The following is a 26,583-nucleotide window of genomic DNA, read 5'->3' as shown; positions in this document are numbered from 1 at the left end:
GCGGTGTTTTCTTGATTTATTCTCAAGCCCATAACTCCTGGCTTAGGTATCGCATCGGCACGCGAGACGCGACGTTGGAACCATGACGATGGGCGCAGTCACATGGGTACAAGTCTCGAGTCAAGCTGACTCAGATTGATAGGATGCGACTCAGGGTCGCGTGCAAATGCTATTTACAAGTCGCGGGTTGCTGGAATTTGACCAAAAGAATCACAGAAGTCTACAGAATGGTACGGACTAGGATACGGGTCTCACAGGTTCGACTGGTCGAAGGACTAACTACATTTTAAAATTTCTGGCACGATAAGATAAGATCGTTACTCGAATGGCCGAGTGGCTTGCTCGACCGGTCGAGTGGCCTGCTCGATTAGTCAAGTAATGTACTCGACTGGTCGAGTAGGACCAAAAAACTTTGCTGGACTTTAAGTCGAGCCTGCACGACTGGTTGAGCACTGTTCACACGACTGGTCGAGTAGTCTCCAGGACTAGTCGAGGTCTAATAGAAAATTCTGAAGATTTGTAACTAATCTTGGACTAGTTGAGCCAGAGCTTGGATTAGTCGAACAAAGACTAGGACTAACCGAGGAAATGACCTATAAACTTACGAAATGACCCACATAAAATATGCAATGAATATGACTCATCCTATGGTCAATCTAGGGTCATTTATACCTTGTTTGCGAGTTTGAACAATTGAAACATCGTTCACTTTGCTAACTCATTCACTTGAAATACTTTAAGCATGTCTTCAAAATCTTAAACTTGAGCCTGAACTAGGGCTTGAGTTCTTAAGTTTTTTAAGGTACTGAACTTGAAGATTAAACTTGAACTCGAGCTTTGAACGTATACTCGTACTTGAGCTTGAAATATTGAACTTTGACAGCGCTCTTCAACTTGAATAAGTAGAAGAATTCGACGAAGATGTGGACAACTTTAAAATGCATGAAGTTGATCTATTCATCTCATCAATACATGATACAGATTCTAAATGATTTGGCACAACAAGATTTAATGACTCTGGGTGTTATATTTACAATATAGCATTTACAATCTCCCCCTTTGTCAAATTTGTGACAAAACTAAATAAAGAATCATGCACCAGTTACCAAATAGATAATCATGCACCAAATGTACAACAGTTACTCTCCCCCTCAATCCATTACTCCCCCTTAATCCAAGCGAGGTGATATGTAGAACCTGTATAAATCAAATATATATCCAATCCAAAAAAAATACACCATATTTTCCACAATCACACATCCCCAACAATCATCATATAGCATTAAAATCATTCCACTTTTCTCTCCCTTTTTGTCATAATATGATAAAGGAAAGAAATACAAACTGATGATAGAATAATAGATATGAGAAGTATAAGAAATTAGAGAGTAAATAGCATAAACATGAACATCATAAAATAATCATGAAGCTTAAAGTCATGTCCACATAAAGTAGCAAATAAAAACACATAAGTCCAAGTACTATCCAAGCACAAATAAAGATAAGAGTTAATACATACCCAAAATAAAAAATGTAGTCAGAACCAGAAGATGGAGCAGGGATAGATGGATCAATTTGATATAATCCCTTGTTAATGCGCCTAATGTATTTGCGCATATACTTGAATTGAGTCTCTTAGGACACATGCAAACCTTCCACCTTATCTTCTAAGGTTCTCAACCGCTCATCAAAATCAAATGGCTGAAAGTCAAGATCAGCCTCAAAATCATATTCTAATTCATTAAATAAATCATCTATGTTCACATCATCAGGAGTTAAAGCATCTTCCCTTCCAGCTTCTTCAGCAGCTCGTCCATCACCCCTATCAACTTGACCAGGTACCAACCTCAGATTCATCTTGTTAATGTTGGAATTATTGAAGGGCAGATGGGAAATAGGAGCTTCTCCAACAAGCATGACCACAAGACTATGAATAGCTAGGGTGGTCATCAGATATGCAAAAGAAATATCACTATGGCCATGATAGAGATAAAACTGAATTATGATATAACAAATAAGAGACGGAAGACACACTTGAACACCAGAAACAATTGAGTGAAGAATGTGCACCATGAAAAGATGTTAATTCAGTTTTGTTACTAGACCGAGGATACACATTTGAAATGAAAATACGATGAAGAACATTGTATTTGAGTAACATATTTTTGAAACTGAGCGCAATATCGAAATTTCATTTCACATTCATGTTGCACAAAACTCTAGTTAACATACGTTTTTCTGATTTAGATGGTCTTGCAACTAATGTAGAGATAGGTATTCCTTCATCATTCACAGGAATATCCATCAAACCAGAGATCAAGTGACGGTCTACTTCAACTAGACCTTCTCTAGTTGTCACAGTAAAGATTAAGTTTTCAACAGAGAATTCACGGATACATGCATAAGTGGCCTGTGTAATGGACCGGTATGCAGGACCGCCCTAATTCAATATGTTAGCCTATCCTACAGCCTCAAGGAGGGGAACGATATTGAAAGGACACAAATGGTAGGAATTAACAGTCCGCTCAACAATAACATTTCGGAGACGAATATCCCACACATATTCGGGGTCCTCTTCGGGTGGTCGAAGAGTACGCACCGTAACCGGTGTGGAACGGGAAGAAGAAGGACCACAAGAGGATCTCTTCTTGTATCTACTTTCTATTTCACAAAGCATAAAAGGAATACAAGAAAGAAATGGAGGGTTTCACCAAAATCAGAATTTTTGCTAGAAAACCAAAGAAACCATTAGAAGTTTTGAAATAAACCTCAAAATCAAGGAAATAGAAGTGCAAAGATCCTAAATCCAAAAGGAAAATGGAAAAGATGCACTAACCAAGTTGCAATCGAAGGTGGGTTCGACCGGTTGTGGAAGGGCATGTTGGAGAAGAAGAGAGAATGGAGAAAAAAGTGTTTTTTCCATATTTAAAACCCCCAAACCCGAGCTACTCGACTGGTCGAGTACATATTTGACTGGTCGTGCCACGACTGGTCGAGTGTATACTCAGCTGGTCGTGCAACCTCAAAATTTTTCATTTTTTCAACAATTTTTTATTTTTTAAAATTTTTTTTAAAAAATAAAAACGTGCAATATAGTACAAGCAAACACAATTAACTCAGATCATATTACACATACCAATATCTAAATTCAATTTAACAAACCTGTTTCTGTCAAGTGGTTTTGTGAAAATTTCTACAAGTTAATTTTTAGTTTGAATATAATCCAATGAAATAATCTTATCTTCCACTAATTCATGAATATAATGATATCTAATGTCAAGATGCTTAGTTCGTGAATGTTGGATTGAATTTTTAGAAATGTTAATTACACTAGAATTATCGCAATACAGAACCATAGAATCTTGCGCAAATACATAATCATTTAATATCCTCTTCATCTATATAAGCTGAGTGCATGCATTACTGGTTGCAATATACTCAGCCTCAGCTGTGGAAAATGATATAGAACTTTGTTTATTACTATGCCACAAAACTAGACAGTTCCCGACATAAAAACATCCACCACTGGTAGACTTGTGGTCATCAATATTACCAGCCCAATCAGCATCCGTATGACCAGCTAATTGAACATTAGTATCATGTGGATACCAAAGACCAAGATTGGCTGAACTTATGACATATCTTAAAATATGCTTAACAACAATCAGGTAAGATTCTTTAGGGTCAAATTGATACCTATCACAGATTCTTACGCTAAATGCAATATTGGGTCGGGTCACAGTTAAATATAATAAACTACCTATCATACTATGATACAACTTATGATCTACACTTTTACCTGTCAATCTTTAGAGAGCTTCAGAGTCGTACTCATAAGAGTATCAAAGTTTTTACCACTCTCGAATCTAAACTTTTTCACCAAGTTTAGAGCATACTTAGTTTGAGAAATAAAGATCTCATCTTCAAGTTGTTTCACTTACAGAACTAACAAGTAGTTCAGTTCTCCAACCATGTTCATTTCAAATTTGGACTTCATTAAATCTGCAAACTCAACAGACATTTTAGAACAAGTAGATCCATAGATAATGTCATTAACATATATTTGCACTATTAGTATGTGATCATTGTGTTTCTTTACAAAAAGTGTCTTATCAACACTCCCCATTACAAAGTTATGACTCAGTAGAAACTTAGTCAATTTCTCGTACCATGCCCTGGGAGCTTATTTTAATCCATAAAGTGCCTTTTTCAAGCAATAAACATGATCAGTATGTTTAGGGTCTTCAGAACCCTTAGGGTGTTCAACATATACTTCCTTGTGAATCACCATTCAAGAAAGTACTCTTAACATCCATTTTATAGATTTTGAATTTTTTGTAACAAGCAATGGATATAAATAGCCTGATAGATTCAAGACGAGCTACTGGGGCAAAGGTTTCATCACAATCGATGCCTTCTATCTGAGTGTACCCTTGCATAACTAGTCTAGCCTTATTTCTTATAATCTTACCTAATTCATTAGACTTATTTTTAAAGATCCACTTAGTTTAAATTATATATTTATCATTAGGTCTAGGAACTAAGTACCATACATCATTCCTTACAAATTGATTATGTTCATCTTGCATAGCCACTATCCAGTTTTCATCAGTAAGCACTTATTTTACATTAGCTGGCTCAATCTGGGATGTGAAGCACACATAATTACAAATATTTTCTAATTTTCTACAAGTGCGCACACCAGTGAGAGAGTTCCCAAGTATTTAATCAGTTGGATGGTCTTTAACTGACCACAGTTCAGTGTCATTTTAACTTGATGAAGTCTGGTTTATCAAATAAAGAGACTTTATCATCTTCTGAACTAAAGACAGGTGTATTTAGGTGATCATCTATAACCACATTAATGGATTCCTAAATTACACTGGTCCTCTTATTGAGAACACGATAAGCTCGACTATTTAGCGCATATCCTCGGAAAATACCCTCATCACTTTTAGTGTCAAATTTTTCCAAACTTTTTCGGTCACATAGAATATAGCATTTGCTTCCAAAAACTTGAAAGTATTTGACTGTTAGCTTCTTATTGAACCACAGTTCATATGCAGTCTTATTATTTGACTTTCTAGTATAAACACAGTTAATAATATAACAAGCCGTGTTCACTGCTTCAGCCTAAAGATTTTTAGAAAGTTTCATGCTATTTAACATCACATTAACCATTTCTTGAACCACACAATTTTTTTTTCAACAACCCCATTCTGTTGAGGTGTCTTAGGAGCAAAAAATTCATGCGATATACCATGATCGCTACAGAACTTCTCAAAAATGCTATTGTCAAATTCAGAACCATGATCACTACGGATTTTAGAGACATGTGATTCCTTCTCAGTTTAGATACGCTTGAGTATCTTTTTTACTCAAGATGACTCATCTCATGTGGCCAACATACCTTTCTTCTTAGGTTTGTCCCTCTTTGGACATTTGTTTGCTAAATGTCCGTATTCATAGCAATTGAAGCATTAGTTGTCTTTAATAGATTTCCAATTTTTAGATCTAGTCCTTTTCTTTTCAGAAGGTTTTTGAAAATCTACTCTCTTTTTGCTTTTGAAAATTTTATAAACCTTTTTAGCTAATAGTGTCATATCATCTTCAGAATTTTCACAATTAGAATTACTAGCATTATCTTGAGAAATATTTTTAGAAGACTTAAGGGCGATGGACTTACCTTTAGGAGCCTTAAAATTTAACTCATAGGTTTATAAAGAACTGACAAGCTCTTCAACCCTCATATTATCCGTATCACGAAGTTCCTAAATGACAGTGACCTTAGAATTGAACCTTTCAAGCAATGTGCACAGTATCTTTGCACAAACTTTACTTTCTGGCATGTTATCTCCAAGACCCCACGTAAAGTTTACTATGTCATTTAACTTAGTATAGAAGTCCATGAAAGTTTCACTTTCTACCATACTTATCTCCTCAAACCGAGTGGTGAGGATTCGTAGTTTAGATTTCTTGACTATAGTTGTACCCTTGTGCATCATTTCTAGGATGTTTTAGGCTTGCTTTGTAGTATCACAAGATATAATTCTTTTAAATTCATCCGGTGATAGTACGCAAGTGATTGCATTTAAAGCCTTTACATTGGCACTACTCTCATTTTTCTGAAGAGTGGTACATGAAAAATAAGGTGTAACTTTAACAGATTTAGTTCCATCAGTGCGTAGAACTTCAAATGTGGGTGGGTTCCATCTAGTCACTGTGGCTTTCCACACGCTCTCATCTATGGACCTCAAAAAGATTTCATTCTAGCTTTCCAATAGGTATAATTGGAGCCATCCAAAGGTGGAGGCCTAATAATCGAGAGTCTATCAAAATTTGACATCTTATAAGCTCAGATCGGTTGGCTCAGGAAATGAATCCAAATAATAAAAAGGAGCTATTAGGCTTTGATACCACTTGAAAAGGCCAAGCTTAAAGTCCTAGAGGGGGAGTGAATAGGACTATGCCAAATTAAAAAATAAATACGGAATTTCAAAGAAAAACATAGATAGCACAATTATAAGCAACTTCAAATGCACAAGTATTGAGAGGTTGATACAAACTGAGTTCTAAGGACAACCTTACACCAAAAACAAGGTTTATGGTAGGACAACTTGATTTTTAGAACGTTTGTAAGTATTTAAAACTAAAACTTAGAAGGAGGCCAAAGAAATAATCTAAATTATTACAACATTCACCACAAGTACATAAAAGGAAATTACAACATTCACCACAAGTACATAAAGTAAATTACAATATTCATGCACATAAACAAATACTATCATCCACCACAACACCAGGAATTATAGTGGTTCGTTTACGTGTACACCAACTGTTAGTAAACAGCCACACAACTACTCCACTCCCAATATCCACACCCATGGGATATTGGCTTTCACTATCAAATAAGGTTTTCCAAGGTTCACTTTAAAACCTTCACAATTGTGTCTTTCAAATGGGCTTACACAATTCCAAAAACCCCATAATGAGTTTTTCCTAGCTGAATCTCACAAACCATAAAATGCAAAAAATTAAATTGAACTTATTTGAAGATTCTTCTTCTGATGAAGCCTGGTAGAACCAATTCGATATAAACGAAGATGTTCAATGTCCAATCTCATAAGTGAAAGGGTTCTAGGTCTAAATTAATTTTAAATTAAATCAACCTAAGCTAGCTTGATTTGATTTTGATCTCAAAAGAGGGTAAATCACAATTCCCTTCTTTAATGAAATAAAGTTGAATGGAGATCACAGAATCAAATAACAAAAGCTATTAAAATGAATCTAAAATAAGCACAATATAGCTTAACAAATGTAGGAACTTATCTCTCAGAGTGATGGCTTGATTTAGCTTGGAATGAATGAAAAACTTTGAAATTCCTCCTCTATTTATAGGAAAAAATACTGTTCACTCGACTGGTCAAAGGACCAACCACATTTCAAAATTTCTGGTGCGATAAGATAAGATCGTTACTCAACTGGTCGAGTGACTTACTTGGATTGGACTAGTCGAACAAAGACTAGGACTAATCGAGGAAATGACCTATAAACTTGTGAAAGAATCCACATAAAATATGCAATGAATATGACTCATCCTATGGTCAATCTAGGGTCATCCATACTTTGTTTGTGAGCTTGAACAATTGAAACATCTTCTCTCTGCCAACTCACTCACTTGAAATATTTTAAGCATGTCTTCAAAATCTTAAACTTGAGCTTGAACTAGGGCTTGAGTTCTTAAGTTTTTTAAGGTACTGAACTTGAAGATTAAACTTGAACTTGAGCCTTGAACTTGTACTCGTACATGAGCTTGAAATCTTCAACTTTGACAACGCTCTTCAACTTGAATACGTAGAAGAGTTCGATGAAGACGTGGACAACTTTAAAATGCACGAAGTTGATCTATTCATCTCATCAATACATGATACAGATTCTAAATGATTTGGCACAACAAGATTTAACAACTCTGGGTGCTAGATTTACAATATAGCATTTACATGCTCTACTCTTTAAAACCCTAGATATCTCAAAAAGTCCATAGGAAACCCATATTTATAGCCTAATTCACGTAAGATCGCAAAACCACCTCAATTTACGTAGTTTGTGTAACTCTGCGTAATGCGTTCATTGACATTGAACAACCTTTGATGTCATCGAACGTAAGTTGAATTCCGGAAGTCGCGCCTTTTACGCACTGCGTAACTTTTTCACTCTGTGTAAGTTCTTGTGTCATCGAGCCTTCCTTCGATGTGATCGAACAGGACTTCGATGTCATTGAACAGTCTTCAAGTAATTGACAAAGTGTCCAAAATAGACCAGCAAATTGCTTCAAAATTCTTTAATAAATTCGATGCCATCGAACAGACTTCGATTCATCGAGAATTGCATCCAATATGTCCAGTAACCAATCTTGACTTTTATGTAAAAATTCGATGTCATCGACCTATGTTCGATGTCATTGAACCGTGGCCGATGACACAGATAATGAAGTGAATTTCATCACTTTGTTCTTTCGACTTCCTTCCTTCTCCACATGGTTTTCTTGGATCTTGAGGTCTTGAATCTTCAATCATGGTCTCCAAAGATCCGTTCTTTGCTTTGGTGTTCTTTGAGCATCAAATCCGTGCTTTTAGCATTCTTCTCAAACCAAGCTCTTAAGTTCACCTTGCAATACAAACATGCATAAAGTATATCATTAACCAGTATCGTGTTTCTAAAACCAAGATATAAATGGGGGAAAATATGTAATATTTGGTACTCAATATGTTTCATAATCAGACATATCACAGTTATCGAAAGAAGTGATTCTGGCTATAGTCATAAAGCCTTTCAACTAAAACACTGAATGAAATAAGTACAAATCAAATGATCAATTACCTTGAGGTCCACAATTATCCACCAAGGGCCCATTTATGTTCTTTGAGAGTAGAAATAAGCATAATCTCTTGGTCCTCATCTAGGTGGGAAGAAATCACTACCAAGTATGTCTCATCTTGACCCAAGTAATCATAATTAAGATTAGTGGGTAATAGTTTTAGGTCAAGCTTCAGTGCCTTGAGAGTAAACGGCAAAGGCTTTGTCTCAATTTGGGGCAATTTTTTAAAGTCCGGCCTCCACCAGTTAATTTAAAGCACCGGCATCGCTTCGAGCAAGGCATCCATCTCCCTAATCATGTCATCATCTAAATCAGGGGAGTGGGCTAAGCATGTCTCTAGTGTGTCGGAGTATAAAGTCAAAAGTGTTTTATCTTCCACGAATGAATCGATCATGTTTACTTCGTGGGCATCATCAAAATCCTCAGGTTGTTTGCACATGTTAAAGATATTCAACTCTAATGTCATATTCTCAAAAGTTAATTTCATAATCACATTCCAACAATTAATGTAGCTAGGAATGGTCGGCCAAGGATGACAAGAATTTGAGTGCTTGTATCAATGATGGGCTAAGTGTCCAAAATAATAAAATCTACTGGACAGTAGAATTTATTAACTTAGATTATTATGTCCTTAGTCATTCCTCTCAATATGCGAACCGAATGATTAATGAGTTGAAGTGTAGTCCTGGTGGGTTTTAATTCACCAAGGTCAAGATGTTCATAAACTAAGTGAGGAATCAAATTTACACTTACCCCCAAGTCAAGTAATGTGTGCTCAATCCGGTGGTCACCAATCACACAAGAGATGGTTGGGCTACCGGGATCTTTATATTTTTGTGGCACATCTTATTTGACGATGGCACTCACTTTCTCAATCAGAAAAATATTCTTTTGAATGTTTTTTCGTCTCTTAGCTGTGTGGAGATCTTTTAGAAACTTGGAATATGAGGGTATTTGTTTAATGGCATCCAAATGAGAAATATTCATTTTCACTTGTTTAAGCACCTTCGAGATATCCTGAGTGTTAGATAGAGGTTTTGGTGAATCAACCATTAAGGGAATGGAGCAATCGTCTTATATTGTGTTTCTGTTTCTTTCTCATGTGAATCATCACTAAGCCCATCATTCCTCTTAGATTCTTTCGAGTCCTTAGGCTTCTCAGCCCTTGCCAGGATGTTTTTATCAATTGTCTTTCCACTTGTAAGAGCGGTGATGGATTTAGCTTGTTCCACATGCTGATTCGAAGAGCTCTGGTCACTTATCTTGCATTGTGGTTTTGGGTTAGGTAGAGGTTGGGCTGGAAAAATCTCATTCTCCCTAATTATGTGTGACTCTAATCTTTGAATGGACTTGTTGAGGTCCTGAAATGCTTGCAACATATTTTGATTAAATAGCTCTTGATTTTGTATATGTTTCAGAAACAGATCCTCTTGGGGTCTTCTCTGAATGAGAATTGCAGGAAGAACACCCTGAGGATTAGATGTTTTGTCATTCCACCAATTGAGGTTTGGGTACTAGCTAAATAAAAATATACGTGTTTTAGATGGGATCAATGAATGGCCTTTGATAATTGTTCATGGCATTAGACTACACATACAACAACCCTTGGATCGCAGGAATTGTAGGACATTCCTGTCTCAAGTGATGTTACTAGCACAAATACCACAAACAACCTCAACTGTCTTGTCAGGTTTAACCGTCTCTACTTTCTTTAGTTCCATGGCCTCGATATTCCTTGTGAGATTAGCTACTTTCTCACTCATATCATATTCGTCCCTTAAGGCGTAAATCCCTACTTTCTCTCTAGATTAAGTTACCCTAGAAGTTATGGCTTTTAAGGAGGTATCCCATGATTGTGCATTTTCAGCAAGCATCTCAAAATAATCTCACGCGTCATCGACTTTCTTATTTATGAACTCCCCATTACAAATCATCTCTATGAATAGGTGCATGGGGCGAAGTTAGTCCATCATAAAAAAGATTATGACCCGCCAAATTTCACAGCTGTGATGTGGGCAAGAGTCCAGAAGATCCTTAAATCTTTCCCAACATTCGAAGAAGGTCTCTTCCTCTTTTTTAGCATAACTCATGATTGCCCTCCTCAGGGTATTGGTCTTGTGAACCAGGAAGAACTTTTTAAGGAACTCTCAGGTCATCTCATCCCATATCCCTATTGATCTTGGTCTTAAAACATAAAGCCAAGGCTTGGCCTTCTCCTTCAAAGAGAAATAAAATAATTTTAGTCTTAAGGTGTCATCATATACGTTTTGGAAGTGTATCGTTGTTATTACTCATCAAACTCTTAAAGATGTAGATATTGACTCTCAGAATTGAGTCCATGAAACTTCGGGAGTAGTTAGATCACTACCGGCTTAAAGTCCACATTTCATGCATTATGTGGAAACACCATGCAGGAAGGTGTACTTGCCCTCGCTAGTTCTAAGTAGTCACACATCGTTCTAGGTGGATGAACATTGTATACTTCATTCTCATCTTGTTGTTACTCAATGGGATGGTGCGGTTGATTTGCAGCCATGTTCTCTGCTAACTCAACGGATCTCAAGGTGTGTCTAATCCGATTATGGATAGGTAAACCCTCGACTAATCCTCCTTCACTTAAGAGACACATGTTCACAACCCAAGTGCAGGGTCGCAATATAGTAATAACACGGTGAGACCGAGATTGAATCCACGGGGATTAAACTTGTACATATTCTGAAAATAACTAGAAGTAGAACTAGAATCGGAAACTAATCAAAAATTTGGAATAAAAGACAGTAATTGTGAATAATGTTTAAACTATCAATTAAAAGGTGGGAACTAGGGTGTCAAGGATCCACTTGTAGATATCAAAATTTTACCTTACTTGATTTAAGAAACACAACTGGAATTAGAGTCGTATCATATCCAATTGGAAGATAAGCTATTGAAGCACAATATGAACTTTCATTGAAATAGTTCACACATGAATATCCATTGTATTGATTGGAAGGGATTCCATCACCCTACCATACACAGGAGACAATGGTGAACAACTGCATTTACCAATCTCCACAACTCCAAATAGATTAAGAAGATATTTAAAGCCATCACAACATCTATTGTAATTTGAGTCACAATAAATCATAGAAAACTGAAAATATTCCTCAATTCAAAGTAGAAGTCAATGAAGTTCAACATAAACAAGAATTAAAGCAAGATAAACATCCCAATATGCTACAAGCTTTACCTCTTAGCCCTAACTAAGAGGTTTAACTAACCATAGACATGATTGAAAATCAAATCTCTTAAACAAAACATGAAAAATAAATAAGAAAAGAAGAAAAACTCTTAGGAGGCTGCTCCACCCTTTGGCTTGCTTCTTGAAACCTAATTTATCCTTAGAACTCCTTAAAGAACCCATATTTATAGCCTTAGTCCGACCATCTTTGAAAACTGTCTCAAATTTACGTATTGTGTAACGCCTTCGATGTCATCAAACAACCTTTGATGTCATCGAACGTAACTTGAATCCGGAAGTCGCGCCTATTTGCACTGCATAATGCCTTTCACACTATGTAACTCTTCATGTCATCGAACCTTCCTTCGATGTCATCGAAGGGTGTTCGATCAAACGAGAATGTGTCTAGAGTGTTCCAGTGAGTTGATCGAAAAATTTGAAAAAATCTCAATGTCATCGAACTACCATTGATGTCATCGAACAGGTCTTCGAACAATCTGTAATGACCCTGGAAAATTTTGTGCTTATCTTTCCCTAAGTAGTTATTTTTGGGGTAATTAGCGCTATACTTGATTGCTTGTGAAATCTGCATCAATCACTTTAAATTGTATCTGCATGACTCAAAACTTGTAGATTAGTTAGTGCTATGTTACTCTGAAATCTGGGATCCATCGCTAAATCCAGTTGTTCTGGGAAATTTTTAGAAGTTCTGGATCGGACCTGGACCGCGCGTCGAAAGTCTGATTGCGATGATCTTAGGCTGTTGCGGTCACCATGTTGGGCTTGACCATCACCTCGAAAATCAAGTCCATGTGATGTTCTGGGTCGATTTGATTGAGTTCGGAGTGAAGAGTGTGAGAACGGTTGGATATTTATTAAGCTTTTATGAAATCTGAGTCGTGTCGCTTGCGCGACGATTTTAAGCTATCTAACCGTTGGATTCTGACCCAATTTCATCCTCTGATCAGGGAAGGTGGCCCAGGCATATCCTTGTACTTGTGGACCTGATCGAGATTCTGCGACCGTTGAATTGAGTGTGGTCCGCCATGGCTGATCTGAAGAGCCGGTCGGTACGAAAACTCAGCTTGACCTAGATCCATGGTCAGTGAGCTTAAGTCCGACCTTTCGTGGTATTTGGCCCACCAGAAGTGCTTCGTTGGATCGTAAGAGACAAGTTTTGGTTATTCCCTAAGTATACCTTGGCCCTGGGGTTATTTTCATCAAAGTTAGGCCTATTTATAGTCCTTAAACCCTAGCTCTCTTTTCCATACGAATTTTCTCTAACCCTACCTAAGAAAGAGAGTGGAAAAGAGAGAGAAAGTGAGAGAGAAGTTAGTGAATCATCTTGGATTCTTTCCTGTTCTTCTACATCCTTGAACCTTCACTTTGAATCGTTATTCTGACGATTCTGAGTTCATCTTGGGGTAAGTTAACCTAACCCTAATCTGTGTTAGAGCTTAGATTAGTCTTGGTGTTGTTGTATCTCATTTCTATTCTTGTCTTAGGTTTTTCTGTCACCGTTGACGAAGACATCTCGTCTGAAATCAGTTCGGTGTTCTTTTCTGGCTTAAGGTGCGGACTTTAAGCATATAGGTTATGGTTTTCAAGGCTTTCAATGCCAGTTAATGATTTATTCTTGTTATGAATGAGATTTCACATGCCAAATGTTGTGTTTACTTTGCGTTCCTGATATGCATGTGTTATATTGAGATTTGTGTATTCTATGTGTATATATAAAGTACCGTATGCGTATAAAATATGCACTTGTGTTTGCCATGATTATTTGTCATGTATGTATGCTAGATGTATGTATGACAACTCCTTAGTAAAAGTAATTGTCCAAATGCTTGTATTTCAACATACGTCATGTATGTTGTTATATGTATTCTAAGTGTTTGTAGAAATGTCTGAATGATCTAAAGTGTGATGTTTCAACCTAGTATGGGCGTTGAGAAGCCATTCTCAACTCTCCCACTAGTGTGTATGTTTTCCTTTATGCAAGTTACATTTCTTGTTATTTAATTTCAAGTCTTACTTATGCTTACATTTATGTTAAGTTGATATTCTTCAAATGCTTGAGTACCACATGATTTGAGTTGTTGTTCCATTATTGTTCTACATTCAATACGATTATCTGTTATAGTGTAATGTGTGTGGGACTATGCATTAGTCCAGAAAATCGGTAATCGACCTTAAGATCATCGCTGAGGTTGCTTTCGCCACGTAGGACGTATTAGACGAACCCGAGTCGTATTAGAGTTGTCGGCAGTGGTTTGGCCACGCGGAGTGTTTGCGCACTCTATGTCGTTCAACCCAACGTGCGCTCGTGCTAGTCGAGTTCGTTAAGTAACCCGATTGTCCGATTATGTTCACCATGTATTGGACGCTACTGCTTGAATCTAGGGTACCGAACTTACCAGTGAAATCCTATTAACCATGGTACCTTGATCCGCTAAGACTCATGAGCCGAACATGGTGGTATGGGACACCGTGGTCGAGTTGTCGGCCTACGCTGGGGTGACGAGCCTCCCCGTAGTGACCAGTGAGCAACTAAACTCGTGAGCCAATTATGGTGGTATGGGACACTATATTCGTGCTGTCGGCCTACATTGATTGGTGACGAGCCCTTTGTATTGACCTTGAGCATGCCTAGATATCGCATTGAGGTGACGAGCCTTAGTGTAGTAGCGAAGGTATGATAGGCGTGCATTGATTGGTGACGAGCCCTTTGCAACGACCTACAACCATATGATCGTATGAGAAGTCTAGGACTGATGACCCTAGAATGGATCACTGTTTGGATGGTGATATGAGGAAGGTATCTTAGCTTCCCAATCCTGCTATATGAAAAGGACTAATAACAACTTGGTAATCATATCCATGCACCGCATTTGCATGTGCTTTGTAGATGTGGCGCACTTTGAGGTAGTGTCATGCGTAATGTAAGATGAAGACGCTGAGGGTGTACGCATGAGGGCACGCATCATTCTGCATACATCGTTGCATTAACAAGAGTACTTAGGACTTATTTAATTGTTCTGCTTTATCATTACTGCTTGATTGAACTGATAACATGTTAACGAGTGCCTTATTGTTCCTCTGAGTTGATCACTCACTCCCACGTTCTGGGGCGGTGTTAAACACCCACTAGACTCTGTCTTAGGATCTGATGTTGCAGATATTGATGCGACTTTTGAGGCAGAGCGGGAGATGGATGATGATGAGGCTGCTTTCTCTTATATGCAGTTTTCAGACGGGTTTTAGCGAGCCTTGGTCTGATGCGCGGGATTCTGGAATTATTTTTGAGAATTAAATGATGTAACTTGATACTTGTAATTTTGATAAATAACACTTTCATTACGACCTGGTTTGTATATGTACTTCAGGGATTTGCACTTGTACACATATATTTCTATAAGTCTACCGCTTGCTTTCTTCACTTATCCCTGAATTATATCTGTATTTTTGGCTTAATCTATTCCATGTTTTATGCACTAATACAGACAACATACATCCATCATTAAATATGTTGCATAAGTGATGTTTTGGAACTCGGGAGCTGAGTTATGCTCGACCCTCGAATTTCAGGGCGTTACACAATCGAACAAGGATTCAATGTCATTGAGAAATGCATCCAATTTGTCCAACAACCAAACTTGATTTTTATGTAATTCTTCGATGTCATTGACCTGTGTTCGATGTCATTGAACACTTGCTTTGATGCCATCAACTAGTGATCGATGACATAGACAGTGAAGTTGTAACGTCCCGTGTTTTCAGGACCTGAGTATATGACCCATTTCCCAAGAACTCGAGTGTTAACTTAAAAAGAGCTAAATTCCATATATAATCTTTTTCTTTTATGAGAGTTAGCAGATAAGCGTAGAATAGACAAGTTAGCATAAAGGAATATTTTCATTTACATTTAGAGTATACAAGAGTTTTCCCATAATGACTTATACAAACTAATGCCTCCACGTTAACATTACAAGATTTACATACATGAGGAATATATAAATGCATATAAACGAAAGTCGTAAGATCGCGTAGCTTCCTTGGTAGGTACAACTACGCATCCTTGACTGTCATAACGGCTCCTCATCAGTTTGAACCTGCATATCACTTAAGCCACATGTGCTACCTGTACGGTTATATATTTAATGAATGAGTGGCCAATTCAGTGTAAATTTCCCTCAAGATTACACATCGCCGCCTTAGCTAAGCATAGTTAAAAAAATAAGCATTCAAAACAACCAAAATGTAGTCTTATTTAAATGAATGGATGCGTGAATGTACATCGACCTGGGGATGCTCATCCAGATGGACTTGGGCTCGTCACCCATGCAATCATCGACCTGGGAATGCTCATCTAGTCGAAACTTGGGATCGTCACCCGAAAATAGGTCGATAGTCGATGGTCTGGGAGCTAACAAAATGATACCCCAATAACACTAAGGCACATGTTACAGCATCCAGAATTAGCCACCCGTTATCACCAATATGCTATGAATGTATGATTAGCCAAACTATTATTATTCCAATTACAATCGGCCAATTTAAGTAACTCAATGGTCACTACGGGGAGCTCGTCACCCAGTGTAGGTCGACAGCTCAGGCATAGGGTCCCATGACTACCATCACCAGCTCATGAGATTTCTCCCTCCTTAGGATGCTTAATGAAACCCATCGATCAGTGGCCAATCAAATTCAATAAGTAGGGATTTCCACCGCATGGTATAGGCATCAAAGGCATGCAAGGCAATCACCAAAACATAGTACAAATGTTAAATCGCAGCAGAAAAAGGGTGCTCAGTACATAAATCGAAACGGCAAGGGGGTCAGATAAGATTAAACCAAGACGGTTAAAGAGATCGTTTTTAGGCCACTCAAGCCGTATGACCTATGGATGGTAAATCCCACATTAATATTCCATGTCCCACATAACCTCTAATCAAGGGTCCATTCCATTCCACACTCCATAATGTTACATCCTAAGTATGAGTTCACATACACAAGAGGGCTTACCCACTAATAAGTGTAGTAAATATAGGTCCATAGTGACTTACGACAATTCATGTGAAAATATACCGTTATAGTATGGCAGGCATATGTTAAGCATAATAATCACAACAGGTCATGATGTGAACTATAAATTAAAATGAGAGCTATCATGTAAGCAACTATCGCATGCAATCATGCTTCACAATTATCAACCGTGAATTAGATATAAATCATGTAAGAGATCGTATGCTATGAATTAACAATTTTAACATTTGATAAAGACTATAACTTAAACCAATTTAGAAATGGAAAGCTTAAGGGGAAGAATCATCACCTTATACTTTGAATCGCCTACCAGTGTTGCTAGAGAGTGCGTGTTTCCTTATAATCAAACCCTGTCATGAATTGTAAAGTTATACAGTTATGTCCAAGTTTACACACTATTTAGGTTTAGGGTTTTTACCTAGGGTTTGGATCACTTAGGTTTAGGGTTTTTACTTAGGGTTTGGATCACTTAAGTTTAGGGTTTCACCCTATGGTTTAGGCTTAGGCTAGATTTTTAGGTTTTGGTTATGGGATTTGAACCCTATTTTGTGTGGCCATTTATGATACTATCAATGGAAGAAATTAAATGAATAAAATTAATCAAGTGAATTGGTTATTAATTTTAGGAATATTAACAAGGGCTACTATTATATTAAATTATCTAATATAACCCACGATGAATAATAATATTAATAATTCCAAAATAATTATTAATATTAATAATATCCTTAACATTTAGCCAATGTGATACTAATAGTCATTTGATGAAAATAAATTGTATGTTCTAACGTTAATAATAATATTTTAAAAGTGACAAGGCAAAATATTAATATTTTAATAATGTATTAACTAGTATCCGTATGGGAAAATTTACTAATGATTAATCATATCTAAATTTAAAAATCCTAAAAATGATAATAATAGTAACAGTGATAATTGAAACAATCTCAATTTAAGAAGAAAATGTGGTCTTACGTTGTCAACACGGCTTGACTCGATTTCAACCGAGTCAACTTAACAGCCACAAAAAGATCTACTCTCTTCCTTCTTCTCTTTTCTTCCTTTCTCACTTTTCTCTCACTCTTTTCCTACTTCCCTTCCCTTTCTTCCTTCTCTGTTAGAAATGCCCAGCCCAAACCCAACTCGAAACCCATGAGTCAAGTCAAAATGGTGCGGCGAGTGGGTGCCACTCGACCCAACTCTCTCTCTCTCTCTCTCTCTCTCTCTCTCTCTCTCTCTCTCTCTCTCTCTCTCTCTCTCTTTCTCCATGCGTTTCTCTCTTCCCGTTCTGTTTTCCTAATGCAACCAAGAGTCGTCTTATATAGACAGCCTTCGAATCTTCTAGAGGCTGAATACACGGCTTGACTGCGCAATCTTGTGCGCAACATTGACGTTGCATAGATGAATGGTTAGTTGTTTCTACAGTCTAGATCTCCTCCTTTTATATTTTCGAAGATCTTATATATCTTATCCAGTTGGGCCATCAGGTGAATGGATTGGATTTTTGGAATGGTATAAGCTCTGTTATTCATGATCAACGTTTAAACGAAGAAGATGACCACTCTTTAATGGTAGATTTCATTTCGGCCCATCTTTCTTCGAACCAAATTCAATGGGCGTCTTGGATTGTTCATTTAGAGCTCGTGGATGCTAAAATTCAAAGGTTTAGCAAGCTTTGGTCGGTGGTTTGCGTAAGATTGCATTGAGGTAATTTTTCACAATCCGTTACAAGCGTGCTGATAATCTCGATGTTTTACAATGCATTATTATTCTTTTAGTCTTTCTGAACTTCTTGGTGGGAGTCGGAATTCAATCCACCTAAGCTTGGATGGTCCAGATTGGTGGAGACGTAGATCTTTGGGATCTTGCTTCTTTGAAAATCCCTTAATACGCACGGCTTTCGCGGCATTGTTATAGGGATTGTTTTCAACTTGGTTAAGTTGTTGATAAGTGGGGTCCACTTGTGATGATCTTTCGAAAAATCTGCTCCATTCATCGACTTCAGCTCACTGTGTGGACACACAGGCCCAAGTTTGAAGTATATTCAAGCTATAGGTGGGCCACACGTTGCAAGAACGTGTGAGTGAATTCTACCGTAAAAACTTCCTTCCGTATCACGTCTGTTGAATTGCCCTACACATGGCATCCCCTTATTTACAAATATACCCTTTATATTTGTATTACTTCCACCACGCATAACATCTTAATACACTTTCTGAATGCATTGAAATTTTTTGGCCATTCATTGTTTTTCATGCTCTTTCAACCACCCCAGTTTGGGCCCTGATCTCTCGAGAATGACCAAGATGCTTTTTTGAAGGCTAACTAATTCCGAAATTTAAAATAACATTTGTAGCTATTTCATTGATGAGCTACCCGAAAGTTTAGACTTAAACCCAAAGATCTTCATAATGACCAATTCATCCTGGTATTCGAATGGCTCATTTGGCGGATCCAAACCTGATGGATGGTCAGGTGACTTGTTAAAAATAAGGAAACTTTATGATTAGCACTCTAACCATGTATATGAGTGGATGTATGGTCAGTTTTGTGAATGGATGAACACAAAGTGGGTTTCCAAAGTAATTAGGGGTAGAACATGTATATTGTTAGATTCGAGTGACTTTTTCACATGTCCAAATTCCTCATATTGTAATTCTAATAATGGGTTAAGCATATTCATATGGTGTGAATAAGATGGATGGGTCAAAATCTTGATCTGATAAGTGTATGAATGAATGTAGAGGTCAAATAGCTAATTTACTATGATCTAAGGGCTGAAATTTGACGTATACAGTTAATTTAGGATTTATAGGAATGGTGTAAATTCTCACATTAAATGGAAGTGGGAACCATGTGATCTAGAATCCAGTGGTCTAAGCTAATGACATTTTCATAATTAATGTGAGTTTTGGGCAATCCAATGGCTCCACATGGTTCTAGGCATGTTTTTAAGAAATTCTTATAAAACAATGTATATCTAAATCATTACGGATAGGGGGTTATTCATCATGTCATTTATGGGAAGATACTTACGTCAAATCATGTGATGGATGGTCTTACCTTAAAATCAATGGTCAAATGGTTGGATTTATTGAATGGATGTAATTCCCAGTTGTTAGATTTGTGTCAGGGTAAGGATGTAAGGCTAGGATAGTTGGATTGGTATCGTACACGTGTACACATCAGTTAATTTCTAGGTAACGCTCGAGGACTGAAAAGTACGGGGTGTTACAGAAGTTCAGATTCTCTGAATTTTTGCACTTTGTACTTTCGACTTCCTTCCTTCTCCACTTTTTTTTGTTATCTTGTTAGTACACCCCACTGTCCTTCCTTCTCCACTTGGTTTCCTTAAATCTTGAGGTCTTGAAATATTCAATCTTGGTCTCCTAAGATCCATCCCTTGCCTTGGTGATTCATGAGCATCAAATCCATGCTTTTAACATTCTTTTCAATCCAAGCTCTTAAACTAACCTCGTAATACAAACATGTATAAAATATACCCACTAAGCGTTATCATGTTCATAAAACTAAGATATAAATAGGAAAAAATATGCAATATTTGACACTTAACAACATAGAGTGTTGTCATAGACCCACTTGGGCATGAAACACTCTCAGTCCCTAAGTCTACACTAAAAACCTAAAAAAGAAAAATTATAGAAAAATAAAAGTTAAGAAATCTAAAAAAGAAGAGTGGGAAGGATATTACTAGATTTGCAATTCTATGTTGGTGTCTACAAAACATAAGCAAACCAAGTTAGTATCCAATAAATAAATAAAAAATAATCGAGAAAACACAAAAACTAATCCTAACCTAATTCTAATAGTAATATAATTCAGAAAGCACAACTGAAGTCCCCGGCAACAGCGCCAAAAACTTATTCGTTTGTCATTGCAAATGCAGGGCTATGAAGTAGTAATAATCTTGGTGAGACCGAGGTCGTACTCGACTTGCTATATGTGCAAATTCTGGAATATGTTAGAACTAAAATCAGAAATTAATCTAAACACTTAATTATTTTAGAAATGAATTATGAAGTGAAATTATCAAGAATAAAATGCTAAAGCACTAAGGATCCACTTATAGCCATCTTAATACTATCTTACTTGATTCAATCAATATAACTCAACTGGAATCAAAGTCTTATTCTATCCAGTCGAATAATAGAGTGGTTGAAACATCAGGTATAAAATAAAATATATTATGAACTTTCATCGGATTGGTTCCCTCATAAAGCATCAATATAATGATCACAGGGAATTCAAAGCATCTACCATGCCTAGAGTCAATGATAGATTAATGGATTTTATAGATCACACAATTGAAAAACATGTAAGAACATATCAAAGCTTTCCTAAGCATCCAAAGTGCTTGGAGTCAACAATGGAACAAAGTAAACTGAAAATTCTTCTTCATTCAATCCAAAATTCATGAATTGTTCAACATATAAAACAAAAAACTTGAATCAAAGTAAAATAAACATCAAAACGAATTACAAGCTTCACCTCTTAGCTCCAACTAAGAGATTAACCAACCATAAACATGATTGAACTAAAACTTTTAAAGGAAAACATAAAAACTAACTAGAACCGAATGATTGAAGAGGAGGAAGAACTCCTTGAAGCACTATGACTCCTTGCTCTATTCCATTTACCTTATTTCGTCCTTAAAAACTCCTAAAACATCCCTTTAAATAAACTTGAGTTGCACTGACTTCAAAACCGCCTCAATTTTACACATCTATCGCAGCTTCGATGTCACCTTTGATGGCATCAAAGTCCCATCGAGGAATCCTAATCGAATTGGGAAACCGTCCAGTAACTATCTTTCGAATCTATGTAATCTCTCGATGTCATCACACGTCCTTCGATATCATCGAACCGCTCCTTGATGGTATCGAAGAATGCTCCAAAGTGTTAAGCGACCAAACCCAGAAATTCATAATTTTTATGATGAGATCGAACTGGCTTCAATGACATCAAATACTCCTTCGATAGGATTGAAGGATGCTCAAATATGTCTAACAAGAAAATTAATTTTTCTCTGATTTTTGTGATGGGATCGAACTATCTTCGATGTCATCGAACTGTCGAGTTCAACTCTTCTGATTTTTTGCACTTTGCAACTTCGATTTTTTTCCTTCTTCACTTAGTTTTCTTGAATTTTGGACTCTTGAATTCTTCAATCTTGACCTCCACAGATCCAATCCTCACTTTGGTAAATCCTTGAGTATTAAATCCATGCTTTAAGCATCATTTTCTCATCATCTCTCAAAATGACCTCGAAAGAGAAAACATGTGTAATTTCATCAATTAAGCATATACATGTTTATAAAAACAATGCATAACAAGGGAAAAATATGCAATATTTCATACTTAACAGGAAATCTGATACTCATCGTGTCACGCCCTAAACTTGAAAATCGGGCTCATAAAATTCCCGATCACCAAATCCGGTGCCGACAGCCTCCATAGTACCCCATTCTCGGCTTCCAGCACCAATACACCATATTTCGAACCTAGGATCCTAAAAGGAGGATTTTTCAACATACATTTACCTCATAAGAAGCATAACCACAAGTTTACTCGAGTCACAAAGGCAACATCATCATCACATATCCACCAATATTAAAACTTTTAACTACAATGCATAAAAGGAAATATAATAACAATATCGGAAGCTCCAGAAGTCCGCTGCACGCTCCAAGCTCAATGCTACTACGACCTAATGCCACCTACACGCATCTATCGTGCATAAGCTTATAAAAAACTTAGAGAGTGGTATAAGTGTGTGCGTAAGATAAGTGTCAAGCACACAATATATCAGAGTAAGTGGAAATACTAACAAGTCCATAAAATATCATCAAACTTATCCAGGATATGCAATGCAAAGACATAATAAGCCAATGACATATATTAAGAAAGTAATATAGGTCGACTATACAATGTGGAGACATAATGAGCTAAATATCAGATACCGACGATACAATACAATATGCAATTTTGAAGAGCTACGAATACCATCAGCCTCATCTAGGCCATATAAATGCAGCAACATAGCAACCCAAAATGCCATATGCCGCGGATATAATGCAATATGCGGTGCGAATGAAATGACCAAGCTGGAGTATGAAGTCGGGATGATAGTACATAGTATCGCAGGCTATGGGGTCCATCACAAGAGACTTCTATCCAAACTAGTCCCATACCTGAATTTGGATAGTCAGACTTAATGTGGTAAACTCCTGATCTCAGGTTAGTTGCGCGCCCCAACCGAAATCCTGGCCATTGCGAAGGTACACATAATAATTAGTTGCGCACCACCAGCCCGATTGGATAGTGAATGAATGAATGAATGGTTAAAATGCTAAGTATGCAACTCCTGCTCAATAAGTCCACATATTAATATTGTACATCTCTGGGATCATCACCAGGGTCTAGTACACTCTAAGCTGGTTACCGCCCCAGCCGACCGTGTAGCCCAGTGAGTGGAAAAGACCTCACTACTCGCCTACCAGTAGTATACCAATGCTTACCTGATTCATCGATAGCGGACCCATTTGGGAGCTGGTCAAACTCAGCCTAGCTTACAGCCCCCTCAATCGGGCGGATAAGGCCACACCCCCTCCCAACCGACCACGACATAGTGGGAGACGCGGCCTACTGGTATTCGGCACTTATGCGCTTATGTATCCACTCGGTGTAGATGTTGGGGCATCTTCTGGCTAAGGAGATTTAGGGATTTTCACCCACGGACATCTAAAGTGCCTAAATGCTCCAACCAAACATTTTTGGTGTCCCATCTAGCCATCCACGACATGCCTATGGAGGCTACGACCCTGATGTCACTAGGACGTACAGTAATCACAACATAGAATGCAAGATGCATAAATTATACAATCTAGTCATGCATCAATCATGCGCATACCGTGCGCTCATGTGAGACAATCTCCGCCTATCAGGGAGTCTCATAACAACCTGCCCAATGACATAAGCAATGTTCAATAACATCTCATAATAAACATGCAGATGATGCATATGGGCATGTATCATGATGCTATGCTGTCACATGCTCATAATCGGTATTGACAATTGGCATGATAATCGGCCTCGGTAATTGGCCTATACAATCGGCCTCGGCAATCGAAATCAACCTCGACAATCGAAATCAGCCTTGACAATCAGAATCGGCCTCGATAATCGGAATCAACCTCAATAATTGAAATTGGCCTCGACAATCGAAATCTGCCTTGACAATCAAAATCGGCCTCGACAATCAGAATCGGCCTTGACAATTAGAATCGGCCTCGACAATCGAAATCTGCCTCGACAATCGGAATCAGCCTTGATAATCGGAATCAACCTCGACAATCAGAATCGACCTCGACAATCGACCTCGACAATCGAAATTGGCATCGACAATTGGAATCGGTAATCGGCCTAACAAAAGGCCTAAGGGCACAATGTGGACATTTAACTATCATCGCTCATTAATGTGAACATTTAACCATCATTACTCCCAAGGAGTGGCCCACATAGAGCCAAACGTATCGTCGGCCCATAGGTTCACACAATGGCCTAATATACATCACAATTGGCCTCACTCAAGGTCCATATACACATTGTTGGGGCCTCATATAAGGGCTACATATACATCACAATGGGCCTCATATCTAGGCCGCATATACATCACATTGGGCCTCAAACACAGGCCACATATACATCACAATGGGCCTCATCATATAGGGTTGAAAATATATCACAATGGGCCTCATCATATGGGTCGAAAATACATCACAATGGTCCTCAACACATGGGCTGGAAATATATCACAATTGGCCGCTCATACGGGCCTAGTATGCATCACCATGGGCCACAACCCATGAGCCCCAAATACATCACAATGGGCTATGACCCATGGGCCCCAAATACATCACAATGGGCTACGACCCATGGGCCTCAATATATATCATAATGGGCTGTAACCCTTAGGTCTCAATATACATCAAGTGGGCTGCATCAATGGCCGCACCAATGGGCCTCATATACAGCGAGTGGGCCACATTAATAGGCCACGCCATCTACACCATTCATCTATTTTAAGAGATCATTTTAGAGTATTACCTAAAAATGAATCATATCAAAAGATCATCTAGATCATGCCACAAATAGCAGTGGAGATAAGATTTCCACCCTTAAAATTACCAGGGCCCACCATAACGTTTATTTTCCATCCAATCTATTCATAAGGTCACAAGGACCCGAATAAAAAAATAAATAAATATCATATTGATTCAAAACTTTTGTGATCCCAGCAGTTTCAATGGTAGAAGTTTAATCCCCCATTGATTTTTGTGGTGTGTTCCACCTAATAAATGGTTGGATATAACATATACATCACGGTATGGTCCATGGAACTTGCAGCGCCAATACAACAACTACGGCTGCTGGTGGGATGTGAATATGGACGGTTTGGATGATAGCACATACGTCATGGGACCCACGGAGGTTGCAAATGTCAGTATAGCAACTATTTGCTGCAGTTGCTAGCCCACCACCCATCAGACGGGCGGTGTGGATTGCTAATAGATGGATGACATTGGTGAAACACATACACCATGGTCAGGTGGGTCCCACGGACCTGCTGACGTCCATGCACAGCAACACTTTATTGCTCATCCATCAGATGGACGGTCTGGACATAACATATACATTTTGCTGTGGGTCCCACCGTTTGGTGGATGGCGTGGATGAAACACATACACCGACGTGGGGTAGGCCCCACCGCATGGATGAAAGACATGCATTAGTGGGTCCCACCGTCTAGCCATCTGGACGATGTGGATGAAACCCACAGAGCTGCTGACATCAATGGCTATGTACGTACACCAACCAATCCTCTTCCAGATGGGTGGGTCCCACATGGGGCCCACCCCATATATATATATATATATTATATCATTTACTTATTATTATTATTATTTCTTTTTAACATCATGCATTCAAACGTCCAGACGTCCATTTGACGGACAGTTTAGATATGGACCTCACGTGGAATGGGTTCCCACCATCTAAGTAATGGACGGTGGAAATAGAACAGATACAGCAAGGTGGGTCCCACCCACACGTGTGGGGTGGGCCATGCCCAAACGGACAGCGTGGATATAAGATACATCAAGGTGAGCTCCCAAGGAACTTGCAGACGTCAACACAGCAGCAGCGTCAGCTACTGCCCGTCCCACTGATGGACGGTCCAAATCAAACGCATGCATAAGGTGGGTCCACACATCGAGAGAGAGAGAGAGTGAGTGAGTGATCGGATGGTGATAGAGGGACCCCGCCACTATGGGCCCCTCTAGGTGATACAAACCATACATTAAATGGGTCCCACCATATGTAGACCCTCAAATCATCAAAATTAAAAATTTTAATGCTA

Source organism: Magnolia sinica, chromosome 14 (genome assembly GCF_029962835.1).
Source record: "Magnolia sinica isolate HGM2019 chromosome 14, MsV1, whole genome shotgun sequence".
Lineage (NCBI taxonomy): Eukaryota > Viridiplantae > Streptophyta > Magnoliopsida > Magnoliales > Magnoliaceae > Magnolia > Magnolia sinica.
The sequence above is the reverse complement of the archived record's forward strand: the minus strand, read 5'-3'. Positions refer to the sequence as shown.